Below are 13,147 nucleotides of genomic sequence, written 5' to 3'. Positions count from 1 at the left end.
TCTATATATCTTATTAAAGCATTTTAAACCTATAAAAACGTCTGCACCCAGAGGCGCCTCTTTACTTGTTGTCTTTCAGCCTCAGGACCATGGTTTCTTTCCTACTATGATGGCAGCCCTGCTTGCTCTCTCTGGGCATTTTTTCCCTTCATCCTGATCACAGCAATATATGGACTATTGGCTTGTGCTTATTATATGGACTGTCACTGTTCACATTTTTTATTTATTTTTTGACCGTCCTTTGATTGTTCTTATTGTGCAGATTTGATTATGTGGGAGCTCTAGGTGATTGTGCCTATACTTGTTATTCTATGCCAGCAGCTGCCAGCAGAGTTACCCAGTGCACCGTGAAAGAAAGGTAATGTCCCTGTCTATGCCTGCTGGACCATGAGTTAGCGGTAATATGCACCTTACCGCTGACTGCTCTGTCCAACGAGGCCAAGACATTGCCTTCCACATGCCGGTACAGATCGGGAATGGCCTTCCGTGAAAAGAAATGGTGTTTGGGAACCTGCCACTGAGGGGGCAGAGTCTACCAGCTGAAAAGGCAGCAATTGGAGTGCTAGCAATTTAGCCAAGCTATCATTCAGCCGCTGAGCATGTGGATGGCTGGGATCAAATTTCTTTCTACGGTTTAGCAGCTGGGGTAGGGATATTTGCCTGCTACAATCGATGTTGGTGTAGCGATAGCAGATTGCCCGCAAGCACTTGGCACACCTAATTCTACACCTTCACTCCTCTCAGTGCAGGTCTCTGAGAGGACTGAAGGTATAGTGGGGTTGGAGATCCCAGCTGATGAGGAGTAAGGAGAGGTCCGCCTTGTTCTTTGGTGTGGGTCTTTTAAGTACTGTTGCCAACGGACTGCATGGGAGGTCGACATATGTTTGGTCAAGCATGTGGTGCCCAAGCGGCTGCTGTTTTGGCCACGCTTGATACGCTTCAAACATATGTTGCAAACAGCAATGGTGTGATCTGCTGCACACATATCAAAAAAGGCCCACACCAAAGAACTTTGCAAAATACGCGGAGAGTCAGCAGCGCTCTGCACATGCGGAGCTCTGCGGTGTGATGCAGTTGGGTGGCTGCCCTTAAGCTGGCCCCTGGAGGGCATCCTACCTCTTTGGAGATGTGCCTCCTCCTCCTCTCTTCTATCAGGCACCCATGTAGAGTCAGTGACCTCATCATCCCCTCCCTCCTCCTCACTGGAGCAAACCTGGCAGTATGCTGCAGCTGGGGGAACATGACTGCCAGTTTCTTGTCCTTCTTGGGCACCCCCTCTCTCTGGGCTCATGTTACTGCCTTCCTCAACCTGGGTACCATTATCAGAGCCTTCAAAACGCTGTGCATCCTCCTGCAGCATGTATCCACACTGTGGTCGAACAGTTTGGGGGACTCCTCCGTGCTTGATGGTGGGGCTAAGGAAGGAGTGACTGATGACATTGAGTCGATGGAATAGGCTGCTTTGGCAGCTGCATTGGCAGGCAAAGTACTCTGAGCCTGGGTGACAGAGGATGAAGAGGATGAGGACGGCTTAGTTATCCACTCTACCAACTCTTCTGCATGTTGTGGATCAACACGCCAGCTTCCGAAAAAAAGGACAAGCATGCCCCACGGCCACATGCCGAGGATGCACCGTGTCCACGACCAGAACTGTTGGCTGTAGACACAGAGCATTCTTGCCCTCTTTTAGTGGCCCGTGAGCGTCTGCCTCTCCTTGGTGGCCTTCCAGACATGCTGTAAAATTTTATTAGCAAAACACCGCCTGAAGTTTACTAGAAAAAGTACACCAGGAATGGCCTGCAGTCAGATATAGGCTTGGCTAGACTAGAATGCAGTGGATATATATGTAGGAGACTGTATATATATATTTAATGCATTGCAGATCACTGAATCACCTGCCTGCCTGACTGCCTGAAAGTGTATTTGAAAACGTAAACCAGGAATGGCCGGCAGTAAGATATAGGCTTGGATAGACTGGAATGCAGTGGAGATATATATGTATATATTTTATGCACTGCAGATCACTGAATCACCTGCCAGCCTGAAGTATATTAGAAAGAGTACTGCAGTGAGATATAGCTAAACTGGTGGATATATAGACATATACATATATATTCACTTGTAGAGGAGAACCGCACTCTGCTTACAGTTTAGTGCCAGCAATCAGGTCTTCCCACCGACCTTATATATAGAAAAAAAGTCCAAGAGGTTGCTGCACTTAAAAACTTCTTTGCTTTATTTCACAATATCTTCAGGAGAGATTTACAAAGCAAGTATAATCCTTTCAAGCAATATCAAAAAGCAACAAATGCTTACACAGTTTCAGACATGAGTAGATTCAGATATGGATGGATGGATGGATTGCGTTTCGGGCTAGTCAGCTTACGCCCTTCCTGAGATCCATTGAAGCACATCTGAAGGTTTCATTCCAATCATTCATTTAAATACAGGTTTAGTGAAGTACTTCACATATGGAATCAATATGGCTAATTAGTTCAAATCGCATACCATTTAACATCTATATATGCATATGTTTCTATAACATGCCATTAAAGCAAGGATAAGCAGCAGGTGTTAAATCTCTCATTCTCCTCACTCGCATTATAATATATTCAGAATACCTATAAAAATGCAGGAAAATGGTACATTCATGAGTAAAAACAAAAAGATATCCCCATCATAAAGTTATTTTATCTGGCTACTTTTAAATGCTTATTCCAACAATTAAACAAATAAATAAAGATCCAAATCAACATTTAAGCCATATGGAGCAATCGTATTTAAAAAATGTATCCAGTATACTTCTCTTTTTCTTAGAATCAATTCACAGTTGCCCCCCCTCCTATTTTTCTCAATCCCTTCTAGGACCATATATTTTAATTGTGATACATTGTGGCCAAATTCCAAAAAGTGTCTCGCCAACGGTAATTGGGTTAGTTTATCTCGTATTGAGTATTTATGTCTCGCTATCCTGTCTTTTATTTTTTGTGTAGTCTCCCCTACATAAACAAAACCGCACGGGCACTTTATGGCATAAATTACATATGAGGATTGGCATGTATAGAAACCCCGTATGGGGATATTAAAACCCCTATGTGGATGTTTAAAGTATTTACCTTTAATCATAGAGTTACATTGTATGCATGACAAGCAGGGATACGATCCCAGATTTTTTGGTCCCAGAAAGGTTAGTTTTGCTGCTGCAGCCACAGGTTGATCAGATTTAATCAATCGATCTCGTATCGTTCTACCTTTTCTATAGGAGGGCATGGGTGGATTCCAGAATTCCTGTACCATGGGGTAACTGGATCTTAAAAGATTCCAATGTCTTTTGACAATTTGGTTGATTTTGTTGGAGAAGTTGTTTTCCTTTCGGGGTGATCTCTTATAATCTGTATGAGGATAATCAATATTAACTAAAGCTTGTGGGTATCTTCTACTAGTAAGTTTGTTTTTTATTTCATTAAGTCTCTGATCACGGCACAGCGGGTCGCTCACGATCCTCTGTACCCTCATCATCTGACTTTTTGGGATGGATGAAAAAACGTTTGGGGGATGAAAGCTATTAAAATGTAGCAATTGGTTACCGTCCGTGGGTTTCACATAAAAGTCGGTAGTAATCTGCCCATTGTTCAATTTAACCACTTGAGCCCCGGACCATTATGCTGCCTAAGGACCAGAGGTCTTTTTCCAATTTGGCACTGCGTCGCTTTAACTGCTAATTGCGCGGTCATGCAATGCTGTACCCAAACGAAATTTACATCCTTTTCTTCCCACAAATAGAGCTTTTTTTTGATGGTATTTGATCACCTCTGCAGTTTTTATTTTTTGCGCTATAAACGGAAAAAGACCGAAAATTTTGAAAAAAAATGATATTTTCTACTTTTTGTTATAAAAAAAATCCAATAAACTAAATTTTAGTCATACATTTAGGCCAAAATCTATTCGGCCACATGTCTTTGGTAAAAAAAAATGTCAATAAGCGTATATTTATTGGTTTGCGCAAAAGTTATAGCGTCTACAAACTAGGGTACATTTTCTGTAATTTACACAGCTTTTAGTTTATGACTGCCTATGTCATTTCTTGAGGTGCTAAAATGGCAGGGCAGTACAAAACCCCCCCAAATGACCCCATTTTGGAAAGTAGACACCCCAAGGAAATTGCTGAGAGGCATGTTGAACCCATTGAATATTTATTTTTTTTGTCCCAAGTGATTGAATAATGACAAAAAAAAAAAAAAATATTTACAAAAAGTTGTCACTAAATGATATATTGCTCACACAGGCCATGGGCCTATGTGGAATTGCACCCCAAAATACATTCAGCTGCTTCTCCTGAGTATGGGGATACCACATGTGTGGGACTTTTTGGGAGCTTAGCCGCGTACGAGGCCCCGAAAACCAAGCACCGCCTTCAGGATTTCTAAGGGTGTAAATTTTTGATTTCACTCTTCACTGCCTATCACAGTTTCGGAGGCCATGGAATGCCCAGGTGGTACAAAACCCCCCCAAATGACCCCATTTTGGAAAGTGGACACCCCAAGCTATTTGCTGAGAGGCATATTGAGTCCATGGAATATTTTATATTTTGACACAAGTTGCGGGAAAGTGACACTTTTTTTTTTTTTTTTTGCAAAGTAGACACCCCAAGCTATTTGCTGAGAGGCATGGTGAGTATTTTGCAGCTCTCATTTGTTTTTGAAAATGAAGAAAGACAAGAAAAAACTTTTTTTTTTTTCTTTTTTCAATTTTCAAAACTTTGTGACAAAAAGTGAGCTCTGCAAAATACTCACTATACCTCTCAGCAAATAGCTTTGGGTGTCTGCTTTCCAAAATGGGGTCATTTGGGGGGTTTTGTGCCACCTGGGCTTTCCATGGCCTCCGAAACTGTGATAGGCAGTGAAGAGTGAAATCAAAAATTCACGCCCTTAGAAAGCCTGAAGGCGGTGCTTGGTTTTCGGGGTCCCGTACGTGGCTAGGCTCCCAAAAAATCTCACACATGTGGTATCCCCGTACTCAGGAGAAGCAGCAGAATGTATTTTGGGGTGTAATTTCACATATTCCCATGGCATGTTTGAGCAATATATCATTTAGTGACAACTTTGTGCTAAAAAAAAAAAAAAAATTTGTCTCTTTGCCGCAACTTGTGTCGCAATATAAAATATTCCATGGACTCGACATGCCTCTCAGCAAATAGCTTGGGGTGTCTACTTTCCAAAATGGGGTCATTTGGGGGGGTTTTGAACTGTCCTGGCATTTTATGCACAACATTTAGAAGCTTATGTCACACATCACTCACTCTTCTAACCACTTGAAGACAAAGCCCTTTCTGACACTCATTGTTTACATGAAAAAGTTTTTTTTTTTTGCAAAAAAATTACTTTGAACCCCCAAACATTATATATTTTTTAAAGCAAATGCCCTACAGATTAAAATGGTGGGTGTTTCATTTTTTTTTTTCACACAGTATTTGCGCAGCGATTTTTCAAACGCATTTTTTGGGGAAAAAACACACTTTTTTAAATTTTAATGCACTAAAACACACTATATTGCCCAAATGTTTGATGAAATAAAAAAGATGATCTTAGGCCGAGTACATGGATACCAAACATGACATGCTTTAAAATTGCGCACAAACGTGCAGTGGCAACAAAATAAATACATTTTTAAAAGCCTTTAAAAGCCTTTACAGGTTACCACTTTAGATTTACAGAGGAGGTCTACTGCAAAAATTACTGCCCTCGATCTGACCTTCGCGGCGATACCTCACATGCATGGTGCAATTGCTGTTTACGTTTGACGACAGACCGCCGCTTGCGTTCGCCTTAGCACGAGAGCAGGGGGCGACAGGGGTGCTTTTTTTTTTCTTTATTATTTTTTTGCTTTTTTATCTTATTTTTAAACTGTTCCTTTCATTTTTTTTTTTTTAATCATTTTTATTGTTATCTCGGGGAATGTAAATATCCCCTATGATAGCAATAGGTAGTGACAGGTACTCTTTTTTGAAAAAATTGGGGTCTATTAGACCCTAGATCTCTCCTCTGCCCTCAAAGCATCTGACGACACCAAGATCGGTGTGATAAAATGCTTCCCCAATTTCCCAATGGCGCTATTTACATCCGGCTAAATCTAAGTCATAAAATGCTCGTAGCTTCCAGTTTCTTAGGCCATAGAGATGTTTGGAGCCACTCTGGTCTCTGATCAGCTCTATGGTCAGCTGGCTGAATCACCGGCTGCATTCTCAGGTTCCCTGTTGAGACAGGAGAGCCAGAGAAAAACACGGAAGACGGTGGGGGGGGGCATTCCCTCCCACGGCTTGTAAAAGCAGTCTAGAGGCTAATTAGCCGCTAGGATTGCTTTTACATGAAAGCCGACCGCTGGCTGAAAAGAATGATACCAAGATGATACCTAAACCTGCAGGCATCATTCTGGTATAACCATTCAAAGTCGTGAATGGCGTACCTGAAGACAAAAAAATGGTTAACAATAAAGCACAGTAAACGGTAAAGTATAAAAACTTGCATACCTGAAAAGCAAACATGATAAAACATAATAACAATAAAATATTGCAGAATAGAATACAGTAAAAAAGAGCAGAACAATAGAGAGAGAGAATAGAGAGAGAGAGAACAATGAAACGACAACTATTTTTTTTTATTTTATATATTTTTTTTTTTTTTACACTTTTTTTGTAACTGTAACTTTTATAACGGTAACCGGTTCCAGGTTCGGGTCTCTCAAAATGTGATGGCATCTTGGGAGACCCTGTGAAAGTGTGCCTAGTCTGTGCAATGCTGTACCCTACGCTAATACTCAACTAGTGAATGGTAGCGTTCAAAACATTCACCAATGCAAAGACCAGGATTGTCAGGACAGGAGGGACAATAATAGCGGGTGTCACGCCTATATCCGCGCTTGCTGCAGACACAACATCTTTTTTGGGGGGGTTCGTTGGGTAGGGGTACTCGGGAGGACATAAAGAAAATGCCTCTCATGCAGCCGACTGCATTTGGTTGGGGATGTGAATGGGGGAAGTACGGGCGCTGCAGAAGTGGTGGGTTCCCAATTAGGATTGGCGAATGCAGCAGGAAGGGCATTATGGGCACGACGGGCCTGTGTTTGTCTTCTTGGTGGCAGCGCGACACTACTTGTGCTTGCCACCTCACCAGCTTGAACTGCACTTATGGGACTCGCCACGTCACCAAGTGTTACTGCAGTGCTGGTTTGACTACGACCGGGGTGTACTAGGCCGCTGGCGCTTGCCAGTTCAATAAAAAGCTACCAAAAAAACTGTTAGCGATCGCAGGGATCAGGCCTGACTCTGCGAACGCTGCAGTTATGCGTTAAGTGTTTTGTAAGTGACAGTGATCGATCGATACTGCACTTGGGTGGGCTGGGCCGGGCAGAGGGGCAAAATGCAGGTGCTAGCAGGTATCTGGGCTGATCCCGCTAACACTGCGTTTTTGGGAACCCTAAACTGCTGGGGACGCCAGTATAGATCTGATCGGATCAGATATTGATCCGTTCAGATACTATACCACTAAGGGAGGCGTATGCTGCGTGCGTGGGTGTTAGCGGTACTGGCGCTAATCTGACGCTGCTTGGGGCTGGTGCTTGCCAGTTCACCAAAATACTACCAAAAAAACTGTTAGCGATCGCAGGGATCAGGCCTGACTCTGCGAACGCTGCAGTTATGCATTTAGTGTTTTGTAAGTGTCAGTGATCGATCGATACTGCACTTGGGTGGGCTGGGCTGGGCCGGGCGGAGGGGCAAAACGCAGGTGCTAGCAGGTATCTGGGCTGATCCCGCTAACACTGCGTTTTTGGGAACCCTAAACTGCTGGGGACGCTAGTATAGATCTGATCGGACCTGATATTGATCCGTTCAGATACTATACCACTAAGGGAGCTGTACGGTGCGTGCGTGGGTGTTAGCGCTACTGGCGCTAACCTGACGCTGCCTGGGGCTGGTGCAGTGATCGATCGATACTGCACTTGGGTGGGCTGGGCGGAGGGGCAAAACGCAGGTGCTAGCAGGTATCTGGGCTGATCCCGCTAACACTGCGTTTTTGGGAACCCTAAACTGCTGGGGACGCTAGTATAGATCTGATCGGATCAGATACTATACCACTAAGGGAGGCGTATGCTGCGTGCGTGGGTGTTAGCGGTACTGGCGCTAATCTGACGCTGCCTGGGGCGACGCATATCACCGCCGGGCGATCAGGGGGCTAAACCTTTATTCGGTAATAAACGGCGGGTGCCCTGACACTATAAAAAAATAAACAAACTAACCAGTGTCACCCGTAACAGTTATACGGTGATCAGTGGTGAAAGGGTTAACTAGGGGGCCATCAAGGGGTTAAAACATTTATTCGGTAGTATATGGGGGTCCCTGTCGCTATAAAACGCTGACGGCGAACCTAAATATTTAGGTCCCTAACTAGCGTCACCAGCGACACTAATACAGCGATCAGAAAAATGATCGCTTAGCGACACTGGTGACAGGGGGTGATCAAGGGGTTAAAACTTTATTAGGGGGGGTTTGGGGGGTATCCTAGACCTACAGGGGGCTAATACTAACTGTCCCAACACTGTAACTGTCACAAACTGACACCAATGCAGTAATCAGAAAAAAAAAAAAAAACTGCTGGTGTCAGTTTGTGACAGGGGGGGGTGATTGGGGGGGGATCGGGGGGGGGGGGGTCGGGGTGTTTTGTGTGTCTGGCATGTTCTACTGTGTGTGTGTAGTGTTGTGCACTCACATACCTGTCTTCTCTCTTTGGGCCGGAACGGAAATTACCGAGCCGAGGAGAGATGACATCATTTCCTTTGCTGCTGTTTAGCATACAGCAGCAAAGGAATGATTCGATTGGCCAGCGGCGATCGCGAGGGGGGGGCCACGAACGGATGGCCTCCCCCTCACCTCCGATCGCCGTGGGACAAAAGACGACCGCCTCAGGCACCGGGGGGGGGGGCGATCGGACCCCCCACCCGCGGAAGGCAAATCACGTACATGTACGTGATTTTGCCTGTCCGTGCCACCTTGCTGACGTACATCGGCGTGAGGCGGTCGTCAAGTGGTTAAGTAGAGTATCAAGAAAAGAGATCTCATTTTTATCAATTTCAATGTTAAACTTTAATCCAGGTACTAAATGGTTAATGTATTTATCAAATAAGTATAGGCTTTCCATGTTACCATCCCATATAGCGAAAATATCGTCCACAAATCTGTACCAAGATTGGCAATGTTTTAAAAATAAATCATTGACATAAATAAAGGACGTCTCTATCATATTCATAAATGCGTTCGCATATGGGGGTGCAACATTTGAACCCATCGCTGCACTTATCCAGGTATTGTGCTAGATGTGTTGTCACAGATTCCATCCCTGATACAATGGGACGTCCCGGGGGATTTTTGGGGTCTTTGTGGATTTTTGGTAACATATACAGTACCGGTGTAACCGGATATTAACATATCAAAAACTCCATAGTTTCATCATCAATGATTTTTTGTTTAACTGCCTTAGTTAAGGTTGTTTTTATCCTTTTTTGTACTTTAAAAACAGGACAGCAATCAAGTCTTTTATAAGTAAGAGTATCACTAAGATGTTTCATAACTTCATTTTCATACATGGATGTGTCCATTACCACAATAGCTCCCCCCTTGTCAGCCGGCTTGATAGTGACATCACGCTGGACTGACAAGGAGTTTAACGCTGCAATCTCATCTCTATTTAGATTGTGAGGTATATGGTCTCTCTTATCTCTATCACACAAAAATTTTTTATGTCATTTTCCACTTTCTCTATATATACCTCTACAGCAGCACATGAAGTGGGTGGTACTTTAGTGCTTTTTGGTTTTAAACCCATGTTTTTGATTGATAATTTTGATAATTCTTTAGTTGTGGCAGTGGACACACCAGAATAGTACGCTTTAAATCTTAATTGTCTAAAAAATCTATAAAAATCCTGTTTAAGTACAAAATCATTCATTTTCTCTTTAGGGCAAAAGCCCAAACCCTTATTCAAAACACTTAGTTCAGTTTTAGACAAAACAATAGAAGAAATGTTATGTACCAGGTTTTCATCTAGTGTCTCTGGCGGTTCTGGCGTCTGGTGGTTACACCCCCTGCTGTGTCTTTTCTTTGTTCGCCAACCGCCCCTCCTGGTCCGGATTCGGTCAGGTTCCCTGGTAAAAAAGGAGTAGTTGATACACTGGTGGATGATCCAGTAGATGTCATAGAGGAGTTTGAGCTAGCCAGATTTTTACGTTTTTGTTTTTACTCATGAATGTACCATTTTCCTGCATTTTTATAGGTATTCTGAATATATTATAATGCGAGTGAGAAGAATGAGAGATTTGACACCTGCTGCTTATCCTTGCTTTAATGGCATGTTATAGAAACATATGCATATATAGATGTTAAATGGTATGCGATTTGAACTAATTAGCCATATTGATTCCATATGTGAAGTACAGGGGGTCCCCTAGTTACAAACATCCGACTTACAAACGACTCCTACTTACAAACGGAGGGAGACAACAGGAAGTGAGAGGAAATCTACCCCTAGGAAGGGAAATTCACTCCTGTAAGACCTATTATGGGGAAAAGGTACCTCCACTGATGCTTTATCACCAAGGCTTGTTTCCACAACAACCCAAAATTTTCAAAATCCAATTGTCATTGGGACAGAAAGTGAGGTGAAATGTTCTGAAGAGGAGCACAGACAGCAAAACAAATGTTACAGGGGTGTTAACCCTTCCCTATGTTATCCAAAAAGCTTAAAAATATTTTTTTTGTCTGGAGCTACACTTAAAAAATGTACCTGTTTCGACTTACAAACAGATTCAACTTAAGAACAAACCTGCAGTCCCTAACTTGTTTGTAACCCGGGGACCCCCTGTACTTCACTAAACCTGTATTTAAATGAATGATTGGAATGAAACCTTCAGATGTGCTTCAATGGATCTCAGGAAGGGCGTAAGCTGACTAGCTCGAAACGTAATCCATCCATCCATCCATCCATATCTGAATCTACTCATGTCTGAAACTGTGTAAGCATTTGTTGCTTTTTGATATTGCTTGAAAGGATTATACTTGCTTTGTAAATCTCTCCTGAAGATATTGCGAAATAAAGCAAAGAAGTTTTTAAGTGCAGCAACCTCTTGGACTTTTTTTCTATATACATATATATATATATATATATATATATATATATATATATACACACAAGACTGACTATATATATATATATATATATATAGATATATATCTATATATCTATAGATATATATATATCTATAGATATATAGATATATATCTATATATCTATAGATATATAGATATATATCTATATATATATATATATATCTATATATATAAATATTAAATAAATAATTAAGTAAATGGGTGACCCTGTCCCCCCTCTGACAACACGGGGAAAGCCATAGGGAAGTCCCTGTGCATTTGCGTCAGGGGTTGGGTCACCGGGTGGCCCCGCCCTCCGTTATATAAGAGCTGTCACCTGAATAGAAGCGTCACACAGCGGGAGACTCCCATTGAGGCAGATCGGAGGACGAAGAGGAGAAGAAGAAGCCGGAGGAAGATGCAGGACGAGAAGACCGGAGGAAGAAGCGGAGGAAGATAGAGGAAGAAGCGGGGGAAGAACAAGATGGAGGAAGAAGAAGAACACCAAAGGAAGACCAGAAGAAGATGGAAGAAGAAGTGGGAAAGAAGAAGACATTAATAAAGGAATTGTCAAAAACCATCTATTGTCTTTTTTAACATTTTTGACACTTTTTTTGTGAAATGGTAGGGGTACATTTGTACCCCATTACCAATTCACACGGGGGGCTGGGATCTGGGGGTCTCCTTGTTAAAGGGGGCTTCCAGATTCCTATAAGCCCCTGCCCGCAGACCCCCACAACCACCGGGCAAGGGTTGTGGGGGTAAGTGCTTTGGAGGCTTCCCCAAAGCACCCTCCCAATGTTGAGGGCATATGGCCTGGTAAGGTTCAGGAGGGGGGGCGCTCTCTCGTCCCACCCTCTTTTCCTGCGGCCTGCCAGGTTGCGTGCTCGGATAAGGGTCTGGTATGGATTTTTGGGGGGACCCCTTAATATCCATACCAGACCTGAAAGGCCCCTGGTATGGAATTTGGGGGGATCCCCACACATTTTTTTTTAAAATTTCGGTTCGGGGTTCCCCTGTGGGGGATTCCCATGCCATTTTCATCAATGAACTTTTATGTGTATTGCCGGACCAACAATTCATTATAGCCATGAGTAGCTTTAAATGACTTTTTTTCCATTTAGAAATGTCATTTTGCTGTCAGACTGTTCTAAACATGGGAAACACACGCTACTTTACAGGCATACTATAGACACCCCCCAGGTACGAAATTTAAAGGAATATTACACTTTTATTGTTTCACTTTAAGCATTATTAAAATCACTGCTCCCAAAAAAGTGGCCGTTTTTAAAACTTTTTTTTTTTTTGCATTGATACATGTCCCCGCAGGACCCAGGTCCCCAAACACTTTTTAAGACAATACCATGCATATAAGCTTTTAAAATTAGCACTTTTGATTTTTCATGTTCGTGTCCCATAGACTTTAACGGTGTTCGCGTGTTCGAACAAATTTTTTGCCTGTTTGCATGTTCTGGTGCGAACCGACCGGGAGCTGTTCTACTCGCAACTCAAGTAGGTGAGAGGAAGGGGTTGCACCCTCAAAACACATTCTTTGATCCCACATGATGGGAGCTAGCACATGTTGACATTAGGCATGGGATCAGGAGGGAAATCCCCATTTTGAATCCCAAAACCGACAATTTATTATAGCCGCGAGTAGTTTTAAATGACTTTTTTTCCCTTTAGAAATGTCATTTTGCTGTCAGACTGTTCTAAACACGGGAAACATGCGCGACTTTACAGGCATACTATAGACACCCCCCAGGTATGAAATTTAAAGGAATATTACACTTTTATTGTTTCACTTTAAGCATTATTAAAATCACTGCTCCCAAAAAAGTGTCTGTTTTTAAAACTTTTTTTTGCATTGATACATTTCCCCACAGGACCCAGGTCCCCAAACACTTTTTAAGACAATACCATGCACCATTCTGGTGCGAATCGACCGGGGGC

At 42.7% G+C, this 13,147-nt stretch overlaps 1 protein-coding gene across 1 annotated transcript in view; it reads right to left on the bottom strand.

The window, feature by feature from the left end:
* The window catches only part of LOC141145889 (uncharacterized), a 70,641-nt gene that overhangs the window by 23,603 nt on the left and 33,891 nt on the right, over positions 1 to 13,147 (bottom strand). The gene's annotated exons all lie outside the window — the stretch shown is intronic.

The sequence above is a fragment of the Aquarana catesbeiana genome, linkage group LG05 (assembly GCF_042186555.1).
Source record: "Aquarana catesbeiana isolate 2022-GZ linkage group LG05, ASM4218655v1, whole genome shotgun sequence".
NCBI classification, from domain to species: Eukaryota; Metazoa; Chordata; class Amphibia; order Anura; family Ranidae; genus Aquarana; species Aquarana catesbeiana.
Note: the sequence above shows the minus strand (reverse complement) of the source record. Positions and strands in the feature narration are given on the sequence as shown.